Here is a 17,231-nt window from a genome sequence, read left to right on the forward strand (position 1 = left end):
TCGCCCGCTCGGGGCGTGGCTGCGCGTCCGGGCGGGAGCGAGCACGCAGCTCCCGCCCGCGCCGGCCTTACGGGGTGGGACCTGGGAGGGCCTTGGGGGCGTGGCCGGGAGGGACATCTCCACTCTCCTGGAGGCTGGAAGTGCACCGCGATCTTGCTCCAGCATGCCGGGGATGCCGGGTGGCTCGCGGGTGGCCCGGGGGCTGAAGGTGGCTGCGCTGGTCCCTGGAGGGCGCTGGGACCGGTCCTCCCGGCGTGCGAGGCGGGATTCGCGCGCTGCCCGGGGACTGCACTGCGCCGGCGCCGTGGTGCCCCGGCCCGCCCTGGATGCAAGCGTCGCCCGGGAATGGGAGTCGGTGGCGCGGCCAGTAATAATAAATCTGCTCGGCTTGAGTGAGCTCAGCAGCTCGGGCGGGTTCACTTGGCTTGACTTCGCGTGGAGATGGAGTGAGAAGAGCCTGCTCCTGGAAATGCGACTTTTTCTACTTGACATTCACGTCTTTAAGGCCACGCCTGCCGGGCGTGGTGGAGCCGTCTGTAATACCAGCTTTGGGGACGAAGAGGCGGGGAGATGACAAGTTCGAGACCACGCTGGACAGCTAACTGAGACTGTCTCAAAATTTAAAAAAGGCATGAGGGTGTACAGTGTGCCTAGGATTCAATCCCTACTACAGCTAAATCGGTAAAAATGCAGCTGAATTAAGCACTTTAAAGAGTATTGAAATATATGAAATATACTGAGAATATTACAGATGCCGAGAAATTCAGGATTTAGTATGTTGCCTCAAATGATTCGTAGTTCTGTAAAGGTGTGTTACTTGAGTAAACTGAATTTGTGAAGCGTTTATGGGCTATTGCGGGGGGGGGTGCAGTGGTGCAAGTTTGTAATCCCAACAACGAGTCAGAAAGATACTCAGGCATTCTTGCCCAGCTTCGACTATACAGTGAGTTCAAGGTCACCGCGAGCTGCACAGCGAGATCCTGTCTGTAGAAGCAAAAATCATGAAACACGTTCTCAAATAATGGTTTGTTTGTTTGTTTATTTATTTATTTATTTAGAGACAGGGTCTCACTGTGCAGTCCAGGCTGACCCTGAACTCACTAAGTAGCACACACTGGCCGCAAACTGGCGGTGATCTTTCCGCCTCAGCCTCCTTAATACTGGGATTATAGGCCTGTGCCACCATGTCCAGTTCACATTCATAATTTAACAGTTCATAGTAGAAGCAAAACCAAATTTTCTTTTAAAAGAATGTAGTGGTTGGTCATTACATAAGCCAAGATGAAGAGTGATGAGAATGTATGTAGTTATTTGAGTTCATGAAAATGTATATACTGTAATTGGACTGGATGTATGTGTGACTCAGTTATACCAGGGCCTGGATCAAATTCCTAGCACCAAAGAATTTTTCAAAGATACCTAGTTTTTAAGGGTGGTAGGGTTACCTTTAGAGAGATCAGAGGACAATAAGCTGACAGATGTCTTATTTTACTTCTCTGTATCTTTAGCAAAACAATGAGGTGAAATAAAGGATGTTCAATTTAAAATGTTACTATCTGTTGTGAGCAAGCTATGTCATCAACCTGGAACAGACACATAGACACGTTTGTGTCCTTCTGTAATGTTAGAGTTCACTGAATAACCTAAATTTGAAAGTTACACAATTCCATCAGTTTTAACTCACTGAGTGCTCTAGATTTCACTTGCTTGTGGGACCAAGGCAATCATAGTTGTTTTATTCCATTGCAGTCTTAATTATGAATATCTATAGTGTAAAATCTATACATTCCACTTCACCTGGTAATATTGAAGGCACAGCAGGCTATGGAAGTGGCCACACTGTTTAAAAGAGGCTGCAAGCTGGGCGTGGTGGCTCAAGCCTGTATTCAGCACTCAGGAGGCTGAGGCAGGAGGATCATTGTGAGTTTGAGACCAACCTGGGCTACAAAGTGAGCTCAAGGCCAGCTTGAACTGCATAGTGAGACCCTGTCTCAAGAAGACAATCGGCCAATCAATCAATCAAAATAAATAAAAACAGCTGCAGAGTGAGTAAAGGCACAGGGCTGATAAACCCGCAGAAGGCTCTGCCAGAGGATGGATAAAGAACTAACAGACAGGGGGCTGGGGATTTAGCTCAGCGGCATAAGCGCCTGCCTTGTAAGCAGGCGGTCGTGAGTTCGATCCCTGGTACCGATAAAAAAAAAAAAAAAGAACTAACAGACAAAGCCCAGTGGCAGAGATACGAAGCTGTGAGGAAAAGGGTGAGTCTGAGTCCCAAGCACTGCTGAGCCAACACCTCAGGAGTTCTTTGCCTGCTAGCTCTTCGCCTGCGAGCTCTCCTGGGTAAGGTCATGGTACCATGATGACCAGAGGGTGGAGTCAGTGATGCCCATGTGTGGTTCTCCTTTTATATAGGCCAGAGGAGGGGGTGGCATTGGGTGCCCCCCTCCCCATCCCCTGGTACTGGGGATTGAACCTAGGGCTTTCACACTGAGCTTCATTGCCAGGCCTGTTTGATTTTTGATTTGGAGACTAAGTTTCACACTAAGGGGCCCAACTGGGCTTGAACATGCGATGCACCTGCCTCAGCCTCCCAGACTGCTGGTATTAGAGTTGCATCTGGTGTGTTTGATAAATGCCTGTGTTTAGTTTTTTGGTTTTTGTTTTGGTACTGGGATTTAAACCCTAGGTCCTTGGCACCCACCCCTTTTTAAAATTTCTCATTTTGAGACAAGAGTTTTGCTAAGTTGCTAAATTGTCCATGCTGAGCTTAGACTTTGCATGTTCCTGCTTCAGCCTCCCAGAATCCTGAGATTACAGGTGTGTGCCATTATAGCAGGTTCCTGTGTGGTTTTCTGATATGCTCATGTCCTTACAGTCAGGATTTACTGTGATAACAATATTGCCATGAATAGGTTAGTTTGTATTTCTTAGTTTTACTGGGAAGATTGTTTAGTTGAACAAATAAGGCAGGAGGCATTCTCTCTTGGCACTTGTATTCAAATGGACTAATTCAGCTCAAACTATTGCTTTATGAAGTGGCACAGTCTGAAAGCTGCATCTCTATACAATGTAGAAAAATTCAGAGCAGCACACAGGCTGGTCCTTTTTTGAGGCAGGATCTTGCTATCTAACTCAGATTGGCCTTGAGCTCACAGTGATCCTCCTGCCTCAGCCTCCAGAGTGCTGGGATTACCAGCACATACATCATTCCTGCCTGGCCTGCTCTCCAGGCTACCCAAATTTTAAAAATTATTTTTCAAAGTTAAAGATGTAATGGTATTAGAAATTGGATAGTTTATACAGAGACAAAGCAGTTATCTGCTCTGTCCCTCCACACTCTGCATTCTGTCCTTTGGAAGCAGTCCCCTTCAGTTCATGGCTGTTCCTTAGCTCTTTCTCCCCACGTCTGAGGAGCACAATTACACTCTGATTTCTCCATTTAAAGATTATAGATATTTAAACCAGTGCCTCAGGAGGCTGAGGCAGGAGGATCTTGAGTTCCAGGCCAGTGCAGGCAGGTGAGCAAGGCCTTCCCCAAAACCACCACTCCCTAAAAAGGAATAGAGAAAACAAAACAACAACAAAAAAATTGTAGATCTTTCTTATTTATTCTCAAGGAAAATGGGTTATCTCACATCATTTTCCCCTCCACTTTATCCAACTTCCCAGCTATTTCGCATTTTTTTTTAAAGACAGGGTCTCTATATGTGGTTCAGACTGGTCTTGAACTCACTATGTCGCCCAGGCTGTCTTTGAACTTGCAGCAATCTTCCTGCCTCAGCTTCCTGAGTGCTGGGATCACAGGCATGTGCCACCATACCCAGCTGTTTCACAATTTTTTACTAATTTAAAAGCATTAGAGTTGTGTAAATCTCTACTACTAAGTCAAATGTGCTTTTCTCGTTGAACATACTTTTTCTGAAATAAATAATTATATCATCGTTTTGCTTTTTATTTGTGTAATTTTCAATCTACCATTAAGAGTCACAGACAACAAACTATTTTAATACACTTTACTCTTGGGGACTTCCTTCCTGTGGCACCTTCATCTTTCTTTGATTGGGGCTTATTACTTTTTGCGGGCTTATATCAACCTTGCCTTTTTGGGGGGGTACTGGGATCAAACGCACGACCTCGTACTTGTCAGGCAGGTGCTTATGCTGCTGAGCTAAATCCCTCGCCCAAGACCTGTCATCTTGAATTTTTTTTTAATTTATCTTTTTTTCAATATATAACTTGGATTTGTTTTCATCCCCTCCCCTCCCCTCAATCCCTCTCCTCCCTCATTTACTAAAACTCTGTTTCCACTTTTTCCTTCTTTTCTCACTTTTCTTTTACTTTTCCCTTCTTTCCTTCTTTTCTCACTTTAATTTTCCCCTTTTTTCCTTTTTTTATTTCATTAAGTTTTCTATTTATTTGATAGAAGGCCTCTATGTAGTTCAGGCTCATCTTGAACTCAGGATCCTCCTGCCTCAGCCTCCCAAGTTCTGAGATTGCAAGTCTGTATCAGTGTGCCTGGCCCTGGGATTTCTTTTAAAATTTTCTTAGTGATTTTTTTCTTTTTCTCTTCTATCTTGATTCCTCTGTTTCTTGCCTCTCCTGACATCCTCCTTCTTTGATTTGATGAAATATGTTCTTAATTAGCTTCCTGAGAAAGACTGCATGAGAAGTGAATTTTCATAGACTTCAGTTTACCTTTACACTCTATAGTTTGGGTATGAGACAGTTCATTATATGCCAACTTCCAAGTGGGTATGTGGCTCCTTTGTGTAACCCGTTTCCGCTTTGTTATTTTTCTGGGTGTTTTGACATTTTTAAAAAATCTTTTTTTTGGTAATACTGGGATCAAACCCAGGGCTTTCCCATTTAACTACATCCCAGCCTTTACTTTTTCATTTTCCTTTTGAGATCAAGTCTCAGTAAGTTGCCTAGCCTGGGCTTGAACTTGCAGTCCTCCTGCTTCAGCCTCCCCAGCTTTGGGATTACAATATGTGTGTCTCGAGGCGATCTTTATCTCCTCCTCATCCTCTTCTTGTGTTTAATTTTCAAATGTTCCTTCTAATTCCTTTTATTTTAATGGCACCATGACCTTTCATCTCTTCAAATGTCGGTTGTAATTTTAATCTGTCCCTTGTGTTTCCAAACACTGTCTGACTCACACATGTGTAGCAGTCAGCAGAGAGGCGTTGATAGTGCTAAGGAGTGAGCTGTGTGGAACGTGACCAAGAGACACTGAACAAACGTGAAGGTGAAGAATGGGAGGGTGAAATGCAGGAAACAAGATATATTCACGTGGGATAATCCTTGACATTATGTCACTTGAGAATCCTTGAGAATATGTCACTTAATATGAAATGTGTGGTTCAAGCAATGTTATAAAAATTCAGAGGAGGAAAAATCTTCTAGTGGGAGATAACGAAAGCATTAAACTGTATTCTCCTAGTTAAATTTACAGGATGATACAGAATGATAATTGCCTTAGGGTTTATAATTTTTAAAAAGTCCCCAACTACCAACATAATTATTCTTTCATTTATTTATTTATTTATGTACCAGAGATCAAACTCGTGACCTAATGCTTACCAGGAAAGTATTTGAGCCGCTGAGCTAAATCCCCGGCCCTTATTTATCATATTTTTGTCTTGCTGGGGACAAAACTCTTCAGGGCTTATAGATGCTAAGCACAGGTTCAATCACTGAGCTGCATCCCCAGCCCTAATTTTTTTAATTTTGTCTTTCTTACTTGGATCATAGATTTTTTTTTTTTTTTTTTTTTTTTTTTGAGAGAGAGAGGGTCTCAACATGTAGTTCAGGCTATCCTTGAACTGCATAGCCCAGGCTGACTTTGATCTTGCAGTGATTCTCTTGCCTCAGCTTCCTAAGTGTTAGGATCCCATCATTTCAGGCTGGATCATAAATTTTACAGCTACCATGAAAGAAAACTTGCAAGTTTGTCTTATTTTACTGATCATTACTCATCTGTCAGGCCTTGCTACTATCAGGTACCTCTTTCTTTTCCTCTCCTTTTTCCTGTGGCCTCTCTAGTCCTTATCACCTCCCCACCAAAGGCAGCTGGATTTTGATAATTCTCCAGATGATGGATGGTCTCTCCCTAAATTTTCCTGCAGAAACCCACAGAAGCTCTAATGCAAACATCTTGTGAAAAAGGAGAAGAGAATGAAGATGTGTTATGTACATCTATTGGCTTTCCATGATTAATACAATTATTTTGTACTGCAAGCATACTAATAAAAACTTAAAAATAACCATGTGTGAAAAAGTATTACTGTCAGTACAAAAAAAGTGACAGTCATTTAACAATCATTTTTAGGTATTATGTACCATACACAACCACATGTGCTATAGTTTATTTTGGGGAGAAGTTACAGGAATCGAACCCAGGGCCCTCTATCACTAAGTTATACTCCCAGCCCCTCTTTATTTTGAGACAGGGTTTCACTAAGTTGCTCAGATGGTCCTCAAACCTGTAATCCTCCATGCTGCATGGTGGTCATGACTGTAGGCTGAGACAGGAAGATCACTACGAGTTTGAGGGCAGCCTGGAATACACAGCAAGACACTGCCTCCAAAAGTCAAAGCCAAAGCACATGAAAAAGAAACTCACAATCCTCTTGCCTCAGTTTTCCATCACCACAAACGTGAGCACTATGTTGCCGGGCCAAAGAAATCTCAAGGCAGTCAGACCTGGGAAGGATGGCCTGGCTACTGCGGGGAGCTCTGACCCAGATTTACCTCGCAAATAGAGCAAAAGCGCAGCTGCAAGTTTTGAAACGTCTTTTTCTGGACCGGGAAGCCTTGCCCTGTAAAGACAGAGGGGAGCCAGGCACAGGGAACAAAGAAATCAGACAGCTCCCTGCGGGAGGTGGCCCCGGAGGCCACGAGCCTCCAGTTGTTCCAGCCTCAGACTCGGACGCCAACGGGGACAGGCTGGGCTATGAGGACAAAGCTGCAGGGCGCCACATCCGTCCACGGGTGGCGATGTCCACGGGTGGTGACGGAGGCCACCACAGTTCCAGAGGTGTCTGTGGCCACGCCGCATCCCAGCATGGGGGAGGCCTGGAGAGCTTCTCCTCCCCACAAGCAGCGTGGCAGAGGTCAGCGATCCGCGCAGTGGACACCTGCGGCCGGCAGCGGGCAGGGCCCGGCGCCCGTGCCAGCTGATCGCGGTGGAGGTTGCGCACTTCTGCGGGGCCCCTGTGGCGCGCATTCTAAGCGCAGGCGCAACGCACAGCTTCTGAGTGTGAGGCCGCTTCCACCGGCCTTCAGAGGGCGGAATTGTGCCCCCGAGATAGAGAGGGCAGTGCGGCCAAGGGCGCACGCGGTGGAGACCACCCCTACCCACGCCGAGGGTTTGGAAGAGCCAGGAACGCGGACTGTCCAAGGAAAACAATAATGGCAACAATGCCTGGGAAAAAGTGAGCAGAGCGCTCTTGGCACAGAGTAGCAGGGAGAACTGGAGCCCTGGGAGCGCGCCCTGGATCGAGTCAGTAACTGGAGAACAGATGGCTTCAGAGGGCCCAGCTTGGGGCTCTGAGACGTCAACCTGCCTGATTTTTTAACTCAGTCCTGCGTTCCATTGCTGTGTACTCCTCCCGCCCCCCCCCCCCGTGTCACTTTTTGGAATACTTGGTTCATGTCGTGCATTGTATGCTGGAAGTGTGTAACCTTGTTTCATCTGGACAGGTGCTCTCGGGCAGGCAAGAGTTTGCCATGGACCTTGGGGGAAACTTGGGACTTGGATTTTTTAGCGATGCCGAAACCGTTTGCAATGTGGCGACTCTCGAAGACGGACGGTCTAGCTGCTTTTTGTAGGAAACGATGCATGTATGTATGTACATGAGTCTCTGGTGAGCCAGGGGTGGAACGTTTGTTAGGGTTCCTGTTCCCCTGGCACCCCCATGAGGCTCACGTAGTCAGAGGTAGCTGACACTAGCCCAGGGGTGCAGCCTGGTATGCTGTGTAACTGCAGGGAAAAGGTGCCGTCTTACCTATATTTTTGTGCCGGGTTCCCCATTCCTTGCTTTTTCTACATCATCCCTGACTCTTGGGGCACTCAGGGTATGGACCAAAACACTCCCTTCCAAATTTTAATAGACAACTAAATAAATAAACCTTTCCTTCCTTCCTTCCGGTAACTAACTTTGGGTGTCAAGTATTTCATGTCTGCAATGAGAAACACGAATAACCGAGAAAAAAATTCAGCCTCGTGCAGTCAGGAAGGCGGCTGGATCTAGGGTTTCTGGGAAGTTCATGGTCTCAGGACAGGGAACCCCACAGTCCACCTTTTTTAAAATAATTGTGTTTGTTTTTAGTGTTACGTTTTTATGTTCCACAACCCAATGCGGCTTCTTAAGTTCTTGGGGTAAAGGACCAAGAAAGGATGAGAAAAATAAAGCTGGGGTCAGGTGGAGCCCTTATCCTCCTGCCTGGAGGAAAGCTACTGCTCAGCCAATGCAGCATGCTGGTTTATATACTCCATACACTCCTGGAAAAGAGCGTGGATTGCAACCCTAACTTCCTAGCAACTTGTCTGCCTGGCAGGCCTGGGCCCTTGCCTTCTTGGTGCTGGAAGGACTTGCTTACATAGCTTGTTTCCTTTTGATCCCCCACCTCCAGCCTTGTGTTAGGCCAACACATGATCAGTCTCCAGATTCCATAGCTCTCTCTCTACATATTCCTCATTTTTGTTTCGTTGTAGCATAGGATGGCTGGTCAGTGAAGCTGGAGGAGCTGTGCTGGACAACTGCAAAAGATGTTATTTTAAGCACAGTCCAAGGATTTTAAGCCCTTGCATTCTGCAATGGAACCCCTGTGTAGTCCATGAATTCCCTAACAGTAGACAGCTTCCAGTGTAGTTGGCAATTGTCAAAAGGTATCAGTGACTTGAGTTTGTTTTTTTAATAGACCTCTAGTAGTAGTTGTACGTTTTCTGCAGGATGTTCAAGACTACGTTAAAGTGAGACTTGTTTTAAAAACACCCAGGTTGGGGCTAGGGGTTTAGCTCAGCAGCATAAGCAGCTGCCTTGCAAGCAGGCGGTCGTGAGTTTGATCCCTGGTACCGATAAAAATGAAAAAGACAAAAAAAATAAAAAATAAAAAATAAAACAACAACAACAACAACAAAAAAAAAACACCCAGGTTTTTTGGTTATTTATAAAGGTCAGTTAAGTCTCCTCAGGAATACCTCAGAACCAGGCATGGAAATTTATGTCAGTCTCAGCCATTTGGGTAAGTCACAGCCATAGCTTGACCAAGTTGCTTTCTGTACAAGCCTGGGAGGTTTTTTTTTCCTCCTGGTGACTCTCCTGAGGCATATCACACACCAATGATCGCTTTCCTCTGTGGTCTCCTAGTCTCCTCAATCAGAAGACCAGGGACACTCACTGAATATTGAATGTCACAACAGAGCTTCTCTTAACGTCTAGGATCCTCATTTACCTCAGAGGGTGAGGTACAAAATATTGACTAACTTCTTAGCCCATCTGTCTCTTTCTCTTATTTTTGGTCTCTAAAACTCAGTTGTTGAACATCCAGAAGGAAAGATTGATAACAGTACAGTGTGTCAGAGGCAGCAAGGTTAACATTAATCATCTTATCTAAATATTAAACATCTCAGCCAGGCGTGGTGGCTCATGCCTGTAATCCCAGCACTCGGGAGGCTAAGGCAGGAGGATCATTTCGAGTTCGAGACCAGCCTGGGCTACAAAGTGAGCTCAAGGCCAGCCCGAACTTCATAGTGAGACCCTATCTCAAAAAGACAAAAATAAATAAATAAATAAATATTAAGCATAACACAGGACCATTATTATTATTATTTTTTTTTTTTGTCTTTTTCCTTTTTATCGGTACCAGGGATCGAACTCACGACTGCCTGCTTGCAAGGCAGGTGCTTATGCCACTGAGCTAAATCCCCAGCCCAAGGACCATTATTTTTTAACAACCATCAATGTTTTAACATTTGAACACTTGTAGAATGTTAAGTTATAGTTTACACAGAAAATTAGAAATCAAGACCCATATACAACATTGTAGTGTGACAATCACAATGACATTTATTTTGTAACACACCTGAATTTCTATTGTAACATCTAACATCTACTTTTAGTCAATCCTCTGTATCTGATACCTGAGCAGCTTTTACCCAATTACCTTTAGTGGGATGTACATCTTGTAAGTTTTTGTTACAGGCAGAGGTCTGAATCTGAAACAGTATTCTGTTCACTATAAGCAATCAATCCCTATTTTACACTGTTGGAAAGCCTAGACATCTGAAAGCATGAGTCCATCAATACACTATGAGGTTTATAACCGTCTGTCATGGCCATGTGAAAAGCTTCATTTGGGCAACTTTAAATCAAAGACCTTACTGTATTACTTCTTTTGACAATGACCAATGTGAACATATTACAGTAATATATTTTTATAACTTTAGTTGGGGTGTCTCCCGTGATACTATGGCGATCACTGGGGCCTCCAAGCAATGAAAAAGAGCTGGATAAATGGTACCAAGTGGAAGTCCTATCCAATAAACTCCCCCCACCCTAAGGGATTTGGTTTAATCATCTTAATTTTTTTATCTTAATTATTACTTAATGATAGAACTGTGGCGGGGAGGAAAAGGAGGAGGAGGAGGAGGACCGGCAGTGGCTGAAAAGATAAGAAGTATGAAATATAAATAACCTTTATTTTGGGAATGTGGGGAGAGACACCCCCGACCCCCTGGGGCGTGGCATCTCCACTCCGGGCTGGGTGATCTCTCCATGGAACACGTGGAATGAGGCATATAAGTAGCCTTGGCCTGGGGTGGAACCTAAGGGGGCATTAGGGATGCACAGGTAGCCCATTGGTCTTAGTTTGGTGCCAGAGGTAATTCCTAAGGGTGGGGGAGATAGGAGCTCTTTAGCTTTACCAGCTACAGTATCCGGCCTGGGCCAGCAACCCTTTCACTTAAAAAATCCAATCATAACATTTGGCATGTTATTTGAATAACTAGAGACTCTCAAGTTGCTATTTATACATTTGTATCATCCCCCTTTCGCTGAACTAGCTCGCTTCTTATACCCTGTGTCCTCGAGGATTGAACACCTGTCACCTTCAGCACCCCGTGCCCTCAGGGTGTTTCTCAGGCACTCCATGCCACTTGGCTGTGGGAGACAACTTGAGTGACTCCCCTTGAATGCAGAACAATTGCTGCAACTTTGATTATATGGAGACTTGTTTCCTTATGCCACTATGTAGAGAAGACTATGGCATTTTCTTCTCTTCAATTGGCTCTAAGCATTGCAAATAAGGCCAGCTGAGGTACTGATGTGTAATCTTTAAAGCCATCAGACAGTTTCCCATTTTCTCACATACTGCTCTCTGTAAAATATATAAGCCCAGTGGGATGGTAGAGCTGCAGGAATGTCAACTGGGTAGGAGCTTCAAGGTAAGAGGCTATGACTCCCCAGGACACAAAAGTTTACACATCAGAAACTGAAGCAACAGCCTCCTAAAACAATTCAGTTGCTACCTTAGTTGAATTATGCAAATTGATCCTTCTGCATATCCTATCTCTGCATTTTGCGGATGCTTTTCTCTCTACCTGGCCAGCAAGCTCAAGTTACTCAAGTAATTCCCCCATCCTCACTGTCACTCATCCCTGAGCCACCCCCTTCTACACAAGATAATGAATTCCAGGAGAGGCCTAGGATCAGGGCCTTTGTCTGCATGTCCTCACGGGGAGGGTACTTAGGACTCCTTGGCTGTCCTCAACTTGGAATATGTCTTGGTGCCTTTACTCTGGCCATGGGTTGCACTGGCAGTGTTAGATTGTAATTAACTTGCTGGGATTCCAATACTTGGATGACTACACAAAATTTGGGATTACAATACTTGGGCACTGCTGTACGGGCACTTGTGTGTTCTGCTCCATAGGTATGAACAATCGCTAGCTCAGTCCACTCCTAACTGCTTGACAGACAGAATAAAAAGAAACACACACATAGACAGACGTCTTACACGATCAGAGTGCATTCAACTATATTTTAGCCAAATTGAATCTCACAAGTCTTATACAATTGTAGACTCTGTCACTATAAATACACTAGCCAGATTTGTTGTAGGTCAGTTGGCAGAGATCTCTCATAAAAGAATTTAGAAAGGACAAAATCTTATCTATAAGTAACGTATAATTTTGTCATAGGACTTAGCGTACACTCTTATCATCTATGTAGACCTTTGGTTTTATTTTTGGTTACTATCTTCAGAGTATCTTGGATCAATTAAAGTGGGTTCCAGCTTCATCTTTTTCTGTATCAGTTGTGGTGTGGTCTCTGAGGCATCTCGGTCCCAGTACTGACTGAGGTAGCATCATCTTCTCGAGAGGCAGAATCAAGTTCTTTTTTGGCTCCTGCTACTCTTGCTTGCTGACTTCCACTGCCATGAACTGTTACTCCCTCAGACACTGTTCAACAGGGTTCCCTCAAAATGTAGAAACATTATGCAAACAATTCCATTTAACTCAGATACAGACTAAAATTGTTAAACTTGCTCAAAATTTCATTGCAAAGACAAAAAAGGGGGGTATTTTACTTAGACTTCATTGGGCAGTAAGGACTATTAAAAGTTTAAAACCTACTAAGGATGAAACTACAGCAGCAGCAAGACAATTCAGTCAGGTAAAAGAAAGAAGCTAGGAAGGGTCCTTCCAAGAGATCTTCATACCAGGCAGGGTCTGATGGAGCAACAGTTTATGGCAGTGGAAGTCAGCAAGAAGAGCAGTAGGAGCCAAGGAGGGGGCGCGTAAGCCTGCTGTTTCCCTCCCTGCACTGGAGGCAGGCAGCATCCACACTGTCTCTCTGCCCTACTCCTGCACAGTACACCAGAATGTTTACAAAATGAGAACCCCAGCCTCCCCCAGCCCAGCTTCCAAATTTCAGGACATACCAGGTACCAACCACACCCATCCACCAGTCACCTTGGTAACCAGACACACTGCTTTCGACTGGTTTCTAGCTTCAAAGGCATGCTCATTTTTAACATTTTGAACTTTGTAAACACAGATTTAAGAGTCCTTAACAACCAATATTAAGTCTCTCAACATTACATTACATTAGGTTACATTACATTAGAACCCTAAGGCACTTGGCCCCTGCCCTGAAACAAGCAACATTGCTTCTCTTCCTTGCCTGATAAAGCTCCAGGCTGGTACAGCTCTTTGGTTCCCTCCCTTTTAGGGGCCTGTGAGAAGTAGTAAGAGCACAAAGCAACAGTTTCTCCCTGTTAAATAAACTTTTAAAGCCTGCAGAGGTCCAAGGAGATTTGTGTTGGGTTTGCTTACGTTTTCACTAGTCTTGCTTTAAGCTGTTTTCCCATTTTCTCCCAAGTATGTAAATTTACAATTCCTTCTTCTGGAAACAAACTCAAGAAATTTAATTGGGCTGGAGATTTAGCTCAGTGGCATAAGCTCCTGCCTGGCAAGCACAAGGTCATGAGTTCGATTCCCCATAGGTGGGAGGGAGAGAATACAAGTGTGTACCACCATGCCCAGTTCTTCTCAGTTTAGGCCAGTGATTTAGCTCAGTGGCACAAGCACCTGCCTGTCAAGTGTGAAGTCATGAGTTTGACTCCCAGTACCAAAAAAAAAAGAAAAGAAAAGAAAAGAAAAGAAATTTAGCAAGATGTGTAGTGTCAATGAATTGAAAACTAAAATTGACTGATTGAAGAAAGCAAAATAAATAAATCAATTTTAAAATCCTAAACAAATATAGAGTTACATTGAATGTGACTGTGAAGCAAGTAAGCCTGAAATCAATGATTTTGAAAAACAACAGAGTTTGAGAATTTACCCTACCAGATAATGGAGACTTACTGCAGAGTCACAGTGAGACAGTGATATATTGGAGCCAGCCTATTACCAAGGCGTGAAATCAAATGTTGACTTTTTAGAAGTTTTAGAGGTCACTTGCTGTCCCAAGAAGCTTATGATTATTAAGATCCTGTCTAAGCCAAATCCACCACAAAAATGTAAATACTAGAATCAAACACAACCAACAGTTCCATATACATCTGTGACTCCTTAGAATGTATCTGCCCCATATCTAACAATTGTTAAAATCGATACATTTCCTTGTGCTGCTTTCTTGTAAGCCAGTTTTCCCTTTGAATTCTCTTAAGCCTGTTTGTCTATAGCTCCTCTCAAGCCTAAGTCTTTAGCTTTTTTTTTTTTTTTCTGGGGCGGGAAGGGGTTTCTCTCAGGCCTGTTTATGATAGTATTTTTTTTTTTTTTTTGTCTTTTTTGTTTTTATCAGTACCAGGGATTGAACTCATGACCACACACTTGTAAGGCAGACGCTTATGCCGCTAAGCTAAATCCCCAGCCCCTCTCTGGCCTGTTTATAACTAGCCCTAGAATAAGGGCTTTTCAATGCTCCACTCTTTATAGCTGATGAAGCCAACATCAATAAACTCCAGTGATGACTAATGACCTATACCAATGCACTTCTCCCCCTAGGTGTGCGCACATGAGAAGTGTCCCCTCGCCCTCAATCTCTCAGCCCGTCCTTCTTCTGGCACCATATGCCGTGACCCAAGGTGGCTTCTGAGGTTCTTGGGGTGAAGGACCGCATAAGGATGAAAAAAATAAAGAAAAAAAAAAAAAAAGACAAAGCTGGGGTCAGGTGAAGCCCTTATCCTCCTGATGGGAGGAAAGGTACCGCTCAACCAACGCAGCATGTTGGTTTATATGCTTCCTTCCCCAATCTCATAAGCCCCTCTAGGTGTAAAGGCCTAAAAGCATAATTATGCCATCTGTCTTTTTCATTACAACACAACAAATAGCTAACACAACTTTTACTCTTACCTGGTGTTTCTTGAGATAAAATTTTCATGCTATATTACAGAACATCACCAAACACACACAACTTGTTATCTTTCTGGACCCTACCCCTGAACTGCACTCAGTGAGTGGGTGTGGAAATGCTGGAATTTCAAGATATCAGTAAAAATCTTGTCACTGTAGTAATAATCAACAGGCATCTTCAAACCTCGTGGGGTTGCTTTGAAAATGCACTGTTGGTAGCAGAACTGCCAATAAATAAATAAATAAGAAATAAAAAATAGCCTGGTACCGATAAAAGGAAAAAGACAAAAAAAAAAGTACATATGTCTTCAATAAAAGGTGTGATACATAAAAACAGCACTCATTTTCAACAAAACATGTCATTCACCACTCACAATGAATAAAAAAAGGGTCAAGTCAACCACAGTAATCAGGAATATTCTGCTAACATCTCCTTTGGCATTAAGAAGCCTAACTGGGGGCTGGGGATTTAGCTCAGCGGCATAAAGCGCCTGCCTCGCAAGCAGGCTGTCCTGAGTTCGATCCCTGGTACTGATAAAAAGGAAAAAGACAAAAAAAAAAAAAAAAAAAAAAAAAAAGAAACCTAGCTGAATACACTATTCAGAGCCCCTCGTTTAAAAAAAAAAAAAAGTCATCATTCTATTGATTCATATATAGGTCGCTAAGTAGCTGTATTTAACATGACTACCTAGATCTTCACAACCTGGAAGGGAACCATTTTAAGTGGTAGTTTTGATACCAACCCAACCGAGTGTATACACAAAAACGTGGAAAGAATTTTTCTTCTTTTTTGTCTTTTGTAAATAACCACAATATTATGGATTAAAGAAAAACAGTTTGAAATAAGTGTAGCTCGGAAGGACATTCTGTCCTTGTGTACCGAACATTTCAAATTTAATTTTTTTTCTGCTGTTTCTTAAAAACTCACTTAGATGTAGGAAGATACAAATAATTCTGTTACATAAATATCAGTTCTACAGGCCTCTGCATCTATCAAAAAAACTTAAAAAAAAAAAAAAGAATGCTCAACAGTAAAAAACAAAAAGCTTAAAAAAAAAAAAACAAACAAGAGAAAAGACATTTTCCTCAATCAGAGGAGATGTAAATAAGAAAACGTGTCATGGATTGAAATTAATAATAAATTTGGGAGAAGAGCCTACCTTTTAAAAAGTGGGGATTGGGATAGTAAAGGAATCTCGGAAATTAAAAAAAAAATGATCAAAACTACCAATTACAAAGCACCAAAGGTGGGTGGGACAGAGGGGCTGGTGAAGATTTTCCACTGAGGGCATAGAAATCAAGGCTCAAGCTGGAAACATATTTCAGTGATTTTTTTTTATATATACCTTAAAGATAAAAGCCCTCACTCGATTATTTACAATCTCTTTATAAGCTCTACAGAAGGTAGCCACGTTTAAGGTAAAAAAAAAAAAAAAAATCATTTCTCAACAGCCATACTATCATCTCAAACGATCTCAGCATCACCTCTGCCAGTGAACTTTGGGGAGCCGTTTAAACCAGAAATCATCGAAAACACGTGCGTGCAGGGCTGCTGGCGGCAGGGCCTGGGAAAAATGACACCTGGCTCCGACCACAATTAAGTACACTAAGGCTGCAGTCATTTGCAGACTGGCATTACATTTCATCCCTGTGACCGAAACGCAACACGGAGGAGATTCTTCTAACACACTTTTCCTAGCCCTACTACAGTCTGTGACTCAGTAAACAACTCTCAATAAACCACTCCCAAGATCTGTTCAATTTTCTGCGTTTTCTAGTACTGTAGCCAACCCCCTAAGTAAATACAAACATTAAATAAATACATAAATACACAAATCGACAAGAGAAACTCCCCTCCCCCCAGTCTTGACACATAAAGCCATTCCCCAACTCGGCAGAGGGTTATTAGCTTTTTCACCCTAACCCTCCTGGATCTCTAAAATTCATACCACTTATCTCATGTACCGAACACTCCTCCGCGGCCGGCAGCCTCCGCCCACACTTTTGCGGGAGCCGGGCAGCAGAGGGAGAGCAGGAACGAAGGAAAGTGCAAGCAGCACCCACCCTAGGTAGGGCGGAGCCCGCACCGCTCTTCTCTGACAGCCGTCCATCCTTCCATCCATCCATCCACCGACCTCCACAGCAGGTCCGTGCGGGATCCGCCCGCCCCCATTTGCCGTGCCTAAAAAAGGTCTGCGACGACCTTTACGGCGGGTCGCGCAATCTACGACGTCCAGGCCGCGCCCTCACCCACTGCCCGCCGCCCCGCCCCCGTCCCCTAACACTAAAGCGGTAATCCTGACCCCCACCATGATGAAGGCTTTGGCTTACTTACTTAGGTGTTAGGGGTTTACTAGGGTGCGGT

This window comes from Cavia porcellus, unplaced genomic scaffold, assembly GCF_034190915.1.
Source record: "Cavia porcellus strain 051 isolate PalLab524CR breed Dunkin Hartley unplaced genomic scaffold, mCavPor4.1 scaffold_8, whole genome shotgun sequence".
NCBI lineage: Eukaryota > Metazoa > Chordata > Mammalia > Rodentia > Caviidae > Cavia > Cavia porcellus.